The sequence below is a fragment of the Phoxinus phoxinus genome, assembly GCF_949152265.1.
Source record: "Phoxinus phoxinus genome assembly, chromosome: 12".
Lineage (NCBI taxonomy): Eukaryota > Metazoa > Chordata > Actinopteri > Cypriniformes > Leuciscidae > Phoxinus > Phoxinus phoxinus.
The window spans coordinates 7550739-7563858 of NC_136887.1; positions in this window are offsets into that span (position 1 = coordinate 7550739).

Sequence of the window (13120 nt, forward strand, 5' to 3'; positions counted from 1 at the left end):
GGAAGGTCCCTGATATATACAGGTAAACTGTTCCATAATTTAGGGGCTGCGACCGCAAACGCGCGATCCCCTCTAGACTTCATCTTAGACCGAGGAACAACAAGACGTTTCTGAAATTGTGATCATAATGATCTCATTGACTTTTATTCCTGGATTAGATCAGCAATATAAGATGGGGCTAAACCATGTAGAGATTTAAATACAAACTAGATTAAAAAGTTCGTTGAAACAAACTTTAAGTTGGCTTGTGAAAGTTTGGACCAGATAGTTTGAAAAAGTTTAAAGTTTAAAGTAGTTTGAAGTTTAAATTAGTTTAAAGTTTAAAGTAGTTTGAAGTTTAAATTAGTGTAAAGTTTAAAATAGTTTAAAGTTTAAAGTAGTTTAAAGTTTAAAGTAGTTTACAGTTAAAAATAGTTTAAACTTTAAAGTAGTTTGAAGTTTAAATTAGTTTAAAGTAGTTTAAAGTTTAAAGTAGTTTACAGTTAAAAATAGTTTAAAGTAGATTAAAGTTTAAATTAGTTTGAAGTTTAAATTAGTTTAAAGTATAGTTTGAAGTAGTTTAAAGTTACTAGGGTGTTTCTAGAGGGTTGCTAAGGTGTTCTGAGTGGTTGCTAGGCGGTTGCTAGGGTATTTTGGGTGGTTGCTAGGGTGTTATGGATGGTTGCTATGGTGTTGCTAGGGAGTTCTGAGGTATTTTGGGTGGTTGCTAGGGAGTTCTAAGGTGTTTTGGGTGGTTGCTAGGGTGTTGCTAGGGAGTTCTAAGGTGTTTTGGGTGGTTGCTAGGGTGTTGCTAGGGAGTTCTGAGGTGTTTTGGGTGGTTGCTAGGGTGTTGCTAGGGAGTTCTAATGTATTTTGGGTGGTTGCTATGGTGTTGCTAGGGAGTTCTGAGGTATTTTGGGTGGTTGCTAGGGTGTTGCTAGGGAGTTCTAATGTATTTTGGGTGGTTGCTAGGGTGTTGCTAGGGAGTTCTGAGGTATTTTGGGTGGTTGCTAGGGTGTTGCTAGGGAGTTCTAAGGTGTTTTGGGTGGTTGCTATGGTGTTGCTAGGGAGTTCTTAGGTATTTTGGGTGGTTGCTATGGTGTTGCTAGGGAGTTATGAGGTATTTTGGGTGGTTGCTAGGGTGTTATGGGTGGTTGCTAGGGTGTTCTAAGGTGTTTTGGGTGGTTGCTATGGTGTTGCTAGGGTGTTCTAAGGTATTTTGTGTGGTTGCTAGGGTGTTATGGGTGGTTGCTATGGTGTTGCTAGGGTGTTCCAAGGTATTTTGGGTGGTTGCTAGGGTGTTATGGGTGGTTACTATAGTGTTGCTAGGGAGTTCTAAGGTATTTTAGGCAGTTTCTAGGGTGTTATGGGTGGTTGCTATGGTGTTGCTAGGGTGTTCTAACACACACACACACACACACACACTCAAGAGTTTTTGAGTTTAGAGTTTAGTGAATGCATGAGTTTAAAGTAGTTTATAAGTTTACATGAGTCTAAGAGTTCAGAGTTTAATGTATATTAGCATCGGTTAGGGCTGAGGTTAGGCACGAGGCCGTGAGTTGTAGTTTGAAGTTTAAATTAGTTAAAAGTTTAAATTAGTTTGAAGTGGATAGATAGATGAGTTTATAAGTTTACATGAGTCTAAGAGTTCAGAGTTCAGTGTATATTAGCATCCTGGAGTTAGGGCTAAGGTGAGGCACAAGGCCTGCGGCCTTGTGCCTACGAGCCAGTTTTTATAGTTTTTATTCATAAAAAGTTTAAATTAGTTTGAAGTTTAAATTAGTTTGAAGTTTAAAATAGTTTGAGGTGGATAGATAGATGAGTTTATGAGTTTACATGAGTCTAAGAGTTCAGAGTTCAGTGTATATTAGCATCCTGGAGTTAGGGCTAAGGTGAGGCACAAGGCCTGCGGCCTTGTGCCTACGAGCCAGTTTTTATAGTTTTTATTCATAAAAAGTTTAAATTAGTTTAAAGTTTAAATTAGTTTGAAGTTTAAAATAGTTTGAAGTGGATAGATAGATGAGTTTATAAGTTTACATGAGTCTAAGAGTTCAGAGTTCAGTGTATATTAGCATCCTGGAGTTAGGGCTAAGGTGAGGCACAAGGCCTGCGGCCTTGTGCCTACGAGCCAGTTTTTATAGTTTTTATTCATAAAAAGTTTAAATTAGTTTGAAGTTTAAATTAGTTTGAAGTTTAAAATAGTTTGAGGTGGATAGATAGATGAGTTTATGAGTTTACATGAGTCTAAGAGTTCAGAGTTCAGTGTATATTAGCATCCTGGAGTTAGGGCTAAGGTGAGGCACAAGGCCTGCGGCCTTGTGCCTACGAGCCAGTTTTTATAGTTTTTATTCATAAAAAGTTTAAATTAGTTTGAAGTTTAAATTAGTTTGAAGTTTAAAATAGTTTGAGGTGGATAGATAGATGAGTTTATGAGTTTACATGAGTCTAAGAGTTCAGAGTTCAGTGTATATTAGCATCCTGGAGTTAGGGCTAAGGTGAGGCACAAGGCCTGCGGCCTTGTGCCTACGAGCCAGTTTTTATAGTTTTTATTCATAAAAAGTTTAAATTAGTTTAAAGTTTAAATTAGTTTGAAGTTTAAAATAGTTTGAGGTAGACAGATAGATGAGTTTAATTGAGTCTCAATGGCTCATATAGTGTATAGAATGGCAGTTTGATTTAGTCTAGGCTTTCAAGGGATTTTGATTTGAATTTTTGGCAGTTGGGGAGTTTGAAAATCTGAACATTCCGCAATGTTAAGTCAATGGGATTTTTTCCGAGTTTGATCGTCATTTATAGGAAAACCGTAAGTCCGATGAGTTAGAAAAGATATAGCATACCGAGTCAGAACAGTTTGAGTGTCTGAGCCGAGTTTGGAGTTTGTAGAGTTAAAGCTCTAGGAGGAGATAGAATTGTAAATTTTAGTCAGAAGAATAATAATAACTAGAACGTACATTTCCAGAAGAAAATGTGAATGGTGCTTGCAGTGGCAAAACTCACCACTCGGTTGCTAGAGTGTGGTACATGATTGCATACGAGCCAACAACCATGTCTGTACGATGTTCTGCTGCTGAGATATGGCTTATTCATGTTGTTCGGTTGGTTGCTAGGGTCTTCTGGGTGGTTACTAGGGTGTTCTGGGTGGTTGCTAGGCAGTTGCTAGGGTGTTCTGGGTGGTTGCTAGGCAGTTGCTAGGGTGTTCTGGGTGGTTGCTAGGCGGTTGCTAGGGTGTTCTGGGTGGTTGCTATGGTGTTCTGGGTGGTTGCTAGGGTATTTTGGGTGGTTGCTATGGTGTTGCTAGGGAGTTCTTAGGTATTTTGGGTGGTTGCTAGGGAGTTCTAAGGTATTTTGAGTGGTTGCTATGGTGTTGCTAGGGAATTCTGAGGTATTTTGGGTGGTTGTTAGGGATTTCTAGGGTATTTTGGGTGGTTGCTAGGGTGTTATGGGTGGTTGCTATGGTGTTGCTAGGGTGTTATAAGGTATTTTGTGTGGTTGCTAGGGTGTCATGGGTGGTTGCTATGGTGTTGCTAGGGAGTTCTAAGGTATTTTAGGCAGTTTCTAGGGTGTTATGGGTGGTTGCTATGGTGTTGCTAGGGTGTTCTAACACACACAAACTTGCTCACACACACACACACACACAATATGAAGTTATTAAAACCTTTAGTATGGGGTTAGGGTTAAGGTTAGGCATGAGGCCGGTATTTAAAATCTCTATTAAACGAGTGCCTTATAATGAGTGCACGAGGCCTGCGGCCTCGTGCCTACGAGTGAGTTTTTATAGAGTATTTAAAATCTCTATTAAACGAGTGCATTATAATGAGTGCACGAGGCCTGCGGCCTCGTGCCTATAGCTTATGGTTGCTAGGGTGCTGTAACTGGTTGCTATGGTGTGGCTATGAGGATTTTAGGCCATTATTTATTGGCTGCATGATAATATAAATCCTCTGAGGGAGAGAGAGGGGGAGACATGCAGGGGTGTCAGGCCCTTTGTGTCTGTGTGTGTGAAAAATGACAGTTGGGATTTGAATTTCTGAAAATTCCGCAATGTTAAGTCAATGGGACTTTTTTGGCCGCTTTTTCGTCCGCTGTGCGAACATCGTACACCCGATCGCTTAGAAAAGATATAGCACACCTCTCCTCAATGAGCCGGTCGATTTGACACCTCACTCAGGGGTCTGTGACAAACGGTGCGGGGCGAGTTTCGCGCCAAACTTTTGTGTGGAATAATAATAAGAAGAAAAATAAGTATGCAAGAGAACACTAATGTTGCTTTGCCTATAGGCAAGCACCATTAATAAGTTTAAATAGGATTTCAGTATGTTGGCTTTCACAAGCCAACTTAATAACAGAATTTTCAAATGAATAGCTCTCTATACATTATAAAAGTCTAAATCATACGTTAGATAGTGCATTTTCCCGAACAGTTTGTGTTAGCCATTGTTTTGTTTATGATGTTCGGAGGCTATGTTGTTGACAACCACTCCTACACATGTCATACAGGGAGTAAATGTATCCGACGTTGGTTCGTTCGTTATCAAGTTAGGCTGTTTTTTCACACATATTTCTAGACAGGTCTCCCTTGCAAAATAGGTTCTAACCCCAGGGGCTTCTCCTGGTTAAAGGGTATAATATAATAATAATAATAATAATAATAATAAATAACTAGTAGCCTAAAAACTTCCGTCTAGTTGTCATGGATACGCAACGCTCCACTCTGTAAAGCGACTGCTTGGGTGCGGTGACAAAAAGCAGATGTGACTATGAATCTCCCCCAGGCGGTACATAGTGGCACGCAGCAATGGTGGTTATTACCACCGACTGCCCTTTGAAAAGTGAATCGGGTTTTTTTATGTTTTAGGTCCAATTGCGAACGATTAAACTAACTTAACGCCGGTCCACTGATGTAAACAAGTCGGCAACCGGAAACGAAGTACCCAATTTCCGTCCTCAAGCCGGAAGTTAGCATTTTTCTCGTGCACAGAGCGAATTAACACTGAGACACTAATTTGTGCAAAAAGCACTAATGACTTGTTGAAGAATTGAAGCTTATAATCGAGGACTGGGAGTTAGGCTCTGACGAGGGGTTTAGTTACTCTTTAATAATAACAAAATAAACAAACACAGAACCAAAGTAGAAACGGCAGCCCCTCATGGACGACTGCCGTGAATTACACACAAAACATAAAACGCCTAGCCTGGATGCCAGTCGAACTAAGCCCCGCCCACAACATTTGAGGACGGGAATTTTGGTCTGGACTTGATCCGTTGTGGAGCAACTATGCTCAAACCAGATCTGTTTGGACCAATCAAATTGTCTGGGCGGGATTTTTACGATGATGGACAGATGATCAACAGTAACGTAATCATCCACGTCACCAAAGAGCGCTTGGGCTGAATTTGTTTACAACAAAGATGGCTGCCGCTGGAGAATTGAGATGTGTAGATTCCGCCATCGCGTCTGTTAGGAGATATCGACAGCGCATTCATTTTAAAAGAGGAACAGAGAGCCATGGTCAAGGCATTTGTCAATAGGATCTATGCGTCTCTCAACATATGTCACTTACTCCGTTGCTCTGATTGGTTGTGGGTCTAACCAATTGAGTGCAGAGGCATTTTCTTTCCTGGTTCGGTTGAAACACACCCCATAATCACATAATCACATTCTAACTAGAATCTAAGTATGACGACGTCAGGCTATAAAACGCCCTTCTTGCCACTATTTCTTTTCAATCTTTCTGACCATATCTCACTGACATCTACTTCCTCCCCTATAGAATTACAGTCATTCCTCCAATAGATGTTTAGCAATGTTTAAGTGGCTCGAATGACCCAAATAGCAACCTGTGTGTAGCTTCAAGAGAGCCACCATACATCTGTGCTGGGTTTTATTTTCTTTGTGGTTTCAAGGGACACACATTTTGTATGTCTTCATGAGTGACAGATAAGAGAACGTCTCCATTTAAAGGTTTTAATGTCATAGTTCACGTTGTGAAGCAGTAATTTTCCATTGCTTTTGCTTTAGTACTGTAATGTATTGAAGACAGGAAACCACATGCGGTTGAACTGAACTTTTTCTTGCATGTGTCTATTACAGATGGTGACGCATTAGCGCCTCACAGCATTCACACAATTGCACTACAACATGTACACATGATACATGACATCTCCCCTTTCTTTTCTTTTCTTTTTTTTATACCAAGAATTTTTTTTTTTTTACATGAACATAACTTGCACATACCAATAAACTTAAGTTACTCTTAGGACTTGGTACTATACAGTATTACCCCCGGTACCTACTAAGCACTCTGATAGGTCTACCAAATATTGACAGTCTCTCATTACCCACTGCGTGAAATTGACTATTTCTCACTGGTGAACTCTTGGCATTCACAGAATATTAACAACTTGCACTGGCGTTATTGTCCACATTGTTTTCCTGCTCTGACTTCAGCAATAAATCTGGTGAAGCAACAGGTAAGTCTTCCACAGCTTCAGTTTGAGGTGAAGGACACACTGTCTCCTTTGTTTTCAGCCAGTCTCTTCTATTCCTTCTGAAGATGCGACTGTCTGGTGTTTGAACAATGTAAGATCTTGGTTGTTGAAGTTAGTCGAGAACCACTAGAGGTTGCCATTTGCTATCCTGTCTAATTCTCACTCTTTCCCTTTTCTTCAATTCAGGTAGCTTTCTTGTAGCCTGGCTCCGCCCTCCTACGTACTCCCGCTCAATTTTTATTTTCCTTCAGTACATCGTCTGGGTTTGCAGTGTATTCTTGGGTTTTTCTCCGGTCAATTTTTTATCGGTCCAATCAGTGAACAGGGAGGGAGTGGCTGAGAACGATAACGTTGAGGTCGTGCGCTAGTTTGAGTTGAAGTTTCGTCACGACCCAACATTAGCGATTGGTTATGGCAGATACAGAGTGGCTCTGGGCAGATCCAATAGTTTTAAACTTCTACAGAGTACCCGCCTACGAGGAAGTCAACGCTTGTCAATGGAGAGAGGCCAGACTCTCTGTACAAATTAAATGTACGAGAGTCTGGTAGAGTCTGATTGAACAAGGCTAGCTTTCTTGTCCCACGATCAAAGTATTGCTTTTGTTTGACTTGCCTGTTTCTCAGTCTGTTACGCACCTCTGAAAACCTTGGGCATCAGCAGTTTCTTTGATTTCAGTCTTCTTCCCATGAGTAACTGTGCAGGGGAAAGGCCTATTCCATTCAACGGTGTGTTTCTATACACCAGGAGAGCAATGTACGGATCTCTGTTACCGTCTTGTGCTTTTTTCAGCAGATTTTTTATTGTTTGTACTGCCCTCTCTGCCTGACCATTTGACTGTGGAAACCCAGGACTTGAGGTAGTATGAATTAACTCCCAGCTGGCTGCAAACGCTTGCATTTCAGCACTTACAAACTGTCTACCATTATCTGAAAAGAGTTAATCTGGCACTCCGTGTCTGGCGAACATTGATTTGAGAACCGCAATGATTTGCTTACTTGTCATAAAATTTAACTTAGCGATTTCAGGGTACTTGGAAAAGTATTTTCCTTGCACTTTACGATACCCATGTGTGCTTCATGGACTCTTTCAAGCATGCCATCTCGGATTTTGTCTGGCACTACTAGTTTACCATTTTTGAACAACAGTCCATCTGTACTCAGTTCCTCTCTAAAAGTCCAGTACTGCTGTATCTTCAAGTCAAGTCACCTTCATTTATATAGCGCTTTTAACATATAGACTGTTTCAAAGCAGCTTTACAGTGATAATAGGAAATTAAAATAACAGTGATTGTTTTGGCTTTACAGCAGCCATAGAATAAAGTTATTGTCCAGCTAAAGTTAGTTTTGATTGATTCAATTCCGTCGCAACGATCATTAGTTATTAACTTAGGGGCCGCCAACAATACACCGTTCTAACAGAAAACCCTTAATGCGATCTGGCCGCTCATTTGCACAAAACAGTGCCTGGTGTCTCGAGAACGCAAACCATGTAACAGGTTCCAAGGTACAAGTCTTGAAAAATTTATAATACAGAATTTTACAGGGGAGAGACTAGCTGACACTTCAGGACTGCAATGTCGTCGTGTCCAGGGGTTGGTCCTTCATCAGATCCGGATACGGCCTGAATCCGGCGGATTGCGGTAAACCTCGGGATAGACAGAGAGACTAATATTAGCGTAGACGCCATCCTTCTTATGATGTAACAAGTACATCAGGGTTTATGGGAAGTGTTCCCGGTTCCGGCTGATCTAAATTATGCAGCCTAGCATTTCATTTTAGAAGTCTATGATGTGTTATGAGTATGCTAGGCCGAAGAGATGTGTTTTTAGTCTAGATTTGAACTGACAGAGTGTGTCTGCTTCCCGGACAATGGTAGGAAGATTGTTCCAAAGTTTTGGTGCTAAATAGGAAAAGGATCTACCGCCAGCAGTCAATTTTGATATTCTAGGTATTATTAACTGGCCGGAATTTTGAGATCACAATAGACGAGAAGGACTATAATGCGTTAAGAGCTCGCTCAAGTACTGCGGAGCTAAACCATTTAGTGCTTTGTAAGTAATCAGCAATATTTTAAAATTTAGACAATAATTAATAGGGAGCCAATGCAGTGTTGACAGAACCAGCTAATATGGTCATACTTCCTGGTTCTGGTAAGAACTCGAGCTGCTGCGTTTTGGACCAGCTGTAGTTTGTTTATTAAGCGTGCAGGGCAACCACCCAGTAGAGCATTACAATAATCTAGCCTTGAGGTCATAAACGCATGAACTAATTGTTCTGCATTTTTCATTGAGAGCATATGACGTAATTTAGATATATTTTTAAGATGCAAAAAAATGCAGTTTTACAGATACTAGACACGTGACTTTCAAAAGAAAGACTGGTATCAAAGAGCACACCCGGGTTCCTAACTGACAACGAGGACTTGACAGAGCAGCCATCAAGTGTTAGGCAGTATTCTAGGTTATTACGTGAGGAAGTTTTTTTGTCCAATAATTAGTATAGGTTTTGGTACTTTGCTTCTTGAGTTTGGCCACCCTGACTGAACCGCTTCTCTGGCTAATCTCAGTTCTTCATCCTCTAAAGTTGCTGACTGAAACTGTTGTTTTTTCTTCTTTAAAACAGGTCGCTGGTGAAGTATAAAACTCGCTTCTATCTCGTCCTCTTCTCTGCTGTCCTGAGTGCAATGCTCTTGAAGGTAAGCTCTGCTTAATGCATCCACAATGTGCAACTCTTTTCCTGGAACATATCTCACCGTCAGGCTATACTTCTGCAGTCTCGTCATCATTTTCTGAAGTCTGGACGGAGCTTTATGGAATGGCTTTTTGAAAATGATCTCCAATTGCTTGTGGTCGGACTCAACCTGAATGCAGCGTCCACACAAATATTGGTGAAATTTTTCACAGCCATGCACAATTGCTAGCAGCTCTTGTTAAATTTGTGCATAGTTTTGTTCACAGTCTGTTAGTGCTCTCGAGCGTACGCTACTGCTGTCCCTCCTGAAGAATCACAGCTCCTAGCCCTTCTGAGCTGGCATCCACAGACAAGGTAACCGGCTGGCTCACATCATAAAATGTCAACACTGGTGCTGTACTCACTAGCACTTTCAGACGATTGAAGCTGTGTTGTTGTTCACTCTCCCAATGCCCAGAGTGTTTATCCTTCCAGCAGTTGCAGAAGGTGCAGTCACTTCTGAAAGATTTGGGATGAACTTTGCTAAGTACTGCAACATGCCTAAGAACCTCTGCAGGGCCGACTTGTCCTGTGGCTTCGGCATCTCAAGAATAGCTCTCACTTTTTCATTGTCAGGTTTCAGTCAGTGTTTGCTTAGCACGTGACCTATGTAGCTGATTTCCCTAAAGCTTCTGCGTCAAATCGACGGCGTACCCCCGCAGACCCCTCTGCGTCTCCGCGAACCCCTCTCCGACACCTCCGCCGTAGCTTGACGTGCACCTCCAAAAAATTGTAACTACGCGGCGAGGCGACGCAGACCGCAAGGGCTGTGATTGGTCAGATTATACATCATTTCCGGAGTGTAGCTTTTCCGGTTTCCCCCTCCAGCTATACCGCCATTTTTAAAGTGACCACTGCACTGTTTGTTTCAACAACGTCTTCTTTTTCTTCTGCAATTAAACATTTGCAATAAAATAATTTGTTGTTCAACGTCGATTAGCTCCAGCTGCAACAACACTCTCTCTCTTTCGCTCGCCATTGTCGGAAATGAAAAAGCGGAACCGGCGCACGGAACCAAAACAAACTAGTAAAGAGATTTGCGAACCACACCCCACCCTAGCGTTATGGCGGTGAAATGCACCGCGATGCAACGCAACCCGACGCAGAACCATAAAACGGCCACGACGCCGTAGGAGTGACGGCGTAGCTACGCCGTGGAGTTGACGCAGAAGCATAATGAGGCATTAAGGCCAATCTAGCATTTGTTTTTGTTCAGTTTCAGGTTTATGCTTCTCAGTTTTTCTAACAACGTCCTCAGTCTGCAGTCGTGTGAGTCTTTAGCCCCTTTCACACAGCGCGTTGATCCCGGGAAATTGCCAGAAAAATTGCTAGAGTGCCTTCTGTGTGAACGCAAATACGTCCCCGGATTTATGCCGGGGTCGATGCCGAGATGGGGACCTAGCAACATTGCCGGGATCAGTCCCTGTGTGAACAAAAGGACCAATGCTGTAAAAGGGTATTTTGTTGCTCTTAGAAGAAAGTTTGTGTTCATCTTCAACAAAGAAAAAACAAAAAAATGTCTGCAAACTAGAATGAAGCAGAGAGGAGCTCCTTAGTATCCGCGCTGAAGCTGAGATCGTTCTCCAGCTCGTAAAGCGGTACGCGGAACGGTTAGTGTACGACCGGATCCGGAAAAAAATGCTTGAGGGTGGTTTCTCGAGATCGAAAGCGCAGATTATTAGTAAACTTAAGATGCTGTGTAAAAACATCCATCAGCAGAACATCAGCGGAAGATTAGACTGCCCTTTCTTTAACAGATCCTAACGTCACGTGTCTTTACGGGATGTGTGTGAACGCACTCACAGATTCCGGAAAAATCACGATCCCGGCACAAATCCCGGGACACATTATCTGTGTATTTTCCGGAATCTCTGTGTGAAAATGGGTTTTTGTCTTCTCCCCACAGCAGAATGTCATCCATTACATTAACTACTCCTTCCATTCCTTCCAGATGATGAGACAAACACCTTTGGAAAACCTCTGGAGCTGATGAAATCCCAAAAGGAAGCCTTGTAAAACTGTACCTCCCTATGGGTGTGTTAAATGTACAGAGTTTCGAACTGTCATCATCCAGCCGGATCTGCTAAAATCCCTTTTTTGCATCCATCACAGAGAATATCTTGGCTCTGGGCATTTCTGCAACAACTTCCTCAAGCGTTTTAAGAGGACAATGTTCCCTTAGTATTGCTCTGTTTAGATGCAGATCCTAATCTTTTTGGGTTTTACTATGGTCACCATACTATTTACCTATTCTGTGGGCTCAGTCTGTTTTTTGATGACACCCATCTCTTCCATACGTTTCAGTTCTCTTTCAATGTCTTTTTTCAAGGCCACTGGAACTTTCCTGGGAGCATGAATCACTGGCATGACCTCGGGCTTTGTCTGAATGTGGTGGACCCCTGGAACACAACCCACTCCTGTAAACAAATCCTTAAATTCTCTCAGAATATATTTTGATGTGTCTCTTTTTATTTCATACATCCTTTTTATCACTCCCAAAGTGTTGCATGATTCTCTTCCCAGAATTGCACAGGCATTTTGATCTATGACCTGAAATTTAAGAGTGTACTGCTTGTCTTTGTACTGGTATTGCTGAGGGCAACATCTTGTGGCCTGAATACATCACTAGTTTACATTGTGATTTTCTTCTTTTTAACTCAACTTTTAACGCATCCAGGTCTCGCACTGATATGACATTACAGTCTCTAACTTTACAATCAGCTTCTGGTTCTTTACCTTGAAGGGTTCAGTCCACTGTTATACTCCAGTTTGCAGTTCTTTCTTTTTCACTTCATCATTGATTTGATACAGTTCAGGCTCCTTCATTTCAAAGGTTCCAAGAAACATTTCATCGTCTTGATCGATTCCATGAATTCTTCGTTGTTTCTCTGTTTGTGCGCGAGTCATAACCTTCTTTGCATAATGATTGTTTTTGTGGCAGGCTTTGCATATCTGTCCATGGGCATTCTTTTGGTTCGTGTTTGTATCCACATCTTGTGCATTCTCCTAGTGACTACTTTGGCTGAATTTTTTTTTTCCTTTTTCACATTCTTCTGCTTGTGAATTTTGTTCAGTTTTTTCTTGCAGTGATTTTACATGGTTTTGACTCACTTCACTTCACTGGCAAATATCCACTGACCTACTGGGTTAGGTTAAACCTAGGTTACTGGGTAGGGTTAAACCGGGTTCCCGTAACAATCTGCCTCTGATCTGGTCATTTATAATACCAAAAAACAAATCGCTTCCTTATCAGTGACTCGGTAAGTTCTCCAAATTCGCAATCCTTCGCTTTAGGCCCTGTTTACACGTACAGTACATGGTTATTTTGAAAAACTGAGACATTTCCCTTAGTTTGTGCCTTTCGTTTACACGCAAACAGAGAATTCGCCTATTAGTTTTAGGCAGCCGACGTCACAGTATGTGACTATTTTCGGGATTCTGGTTGGCTAACGTGGGCTTGAGCTTCTCGTTACACTGTCACCTACAGGTTTGGCATGCTCTTGACGGCATATACACGGGTTTGTGTAAACGAACACTTTTCTGAAAACTGACAGGTGTGCACGATGTTATTTTTGAAAACGGAGAGGGGTGAAATGTCCGTTTATGAAAATAGTCGGCCACGTGTAAGCGTAGCCTTATTCTTTAAGTCTGTCACAAAAGCATCAATCGACTCTGTTTGGCCTTGTGCTCTAATAAAGAACAAATGTCTCGGGTATGTCAGGTTTTTTCATGGTTCGCAGTATTTTGGCAAACAGCTCTTTTAATGTCTCGAAATCGTCAACATCATCATCAAATGTACACATGGTGAATACCTTGATTGCGTCGTCTCCTGCGACGTGCAGAAAACTGGCACACTTAATTTTTTTCGACTTCTTTGAGACTCCACTCGCAATAAGATACAGTTCAAATCGCTGGATCCAAC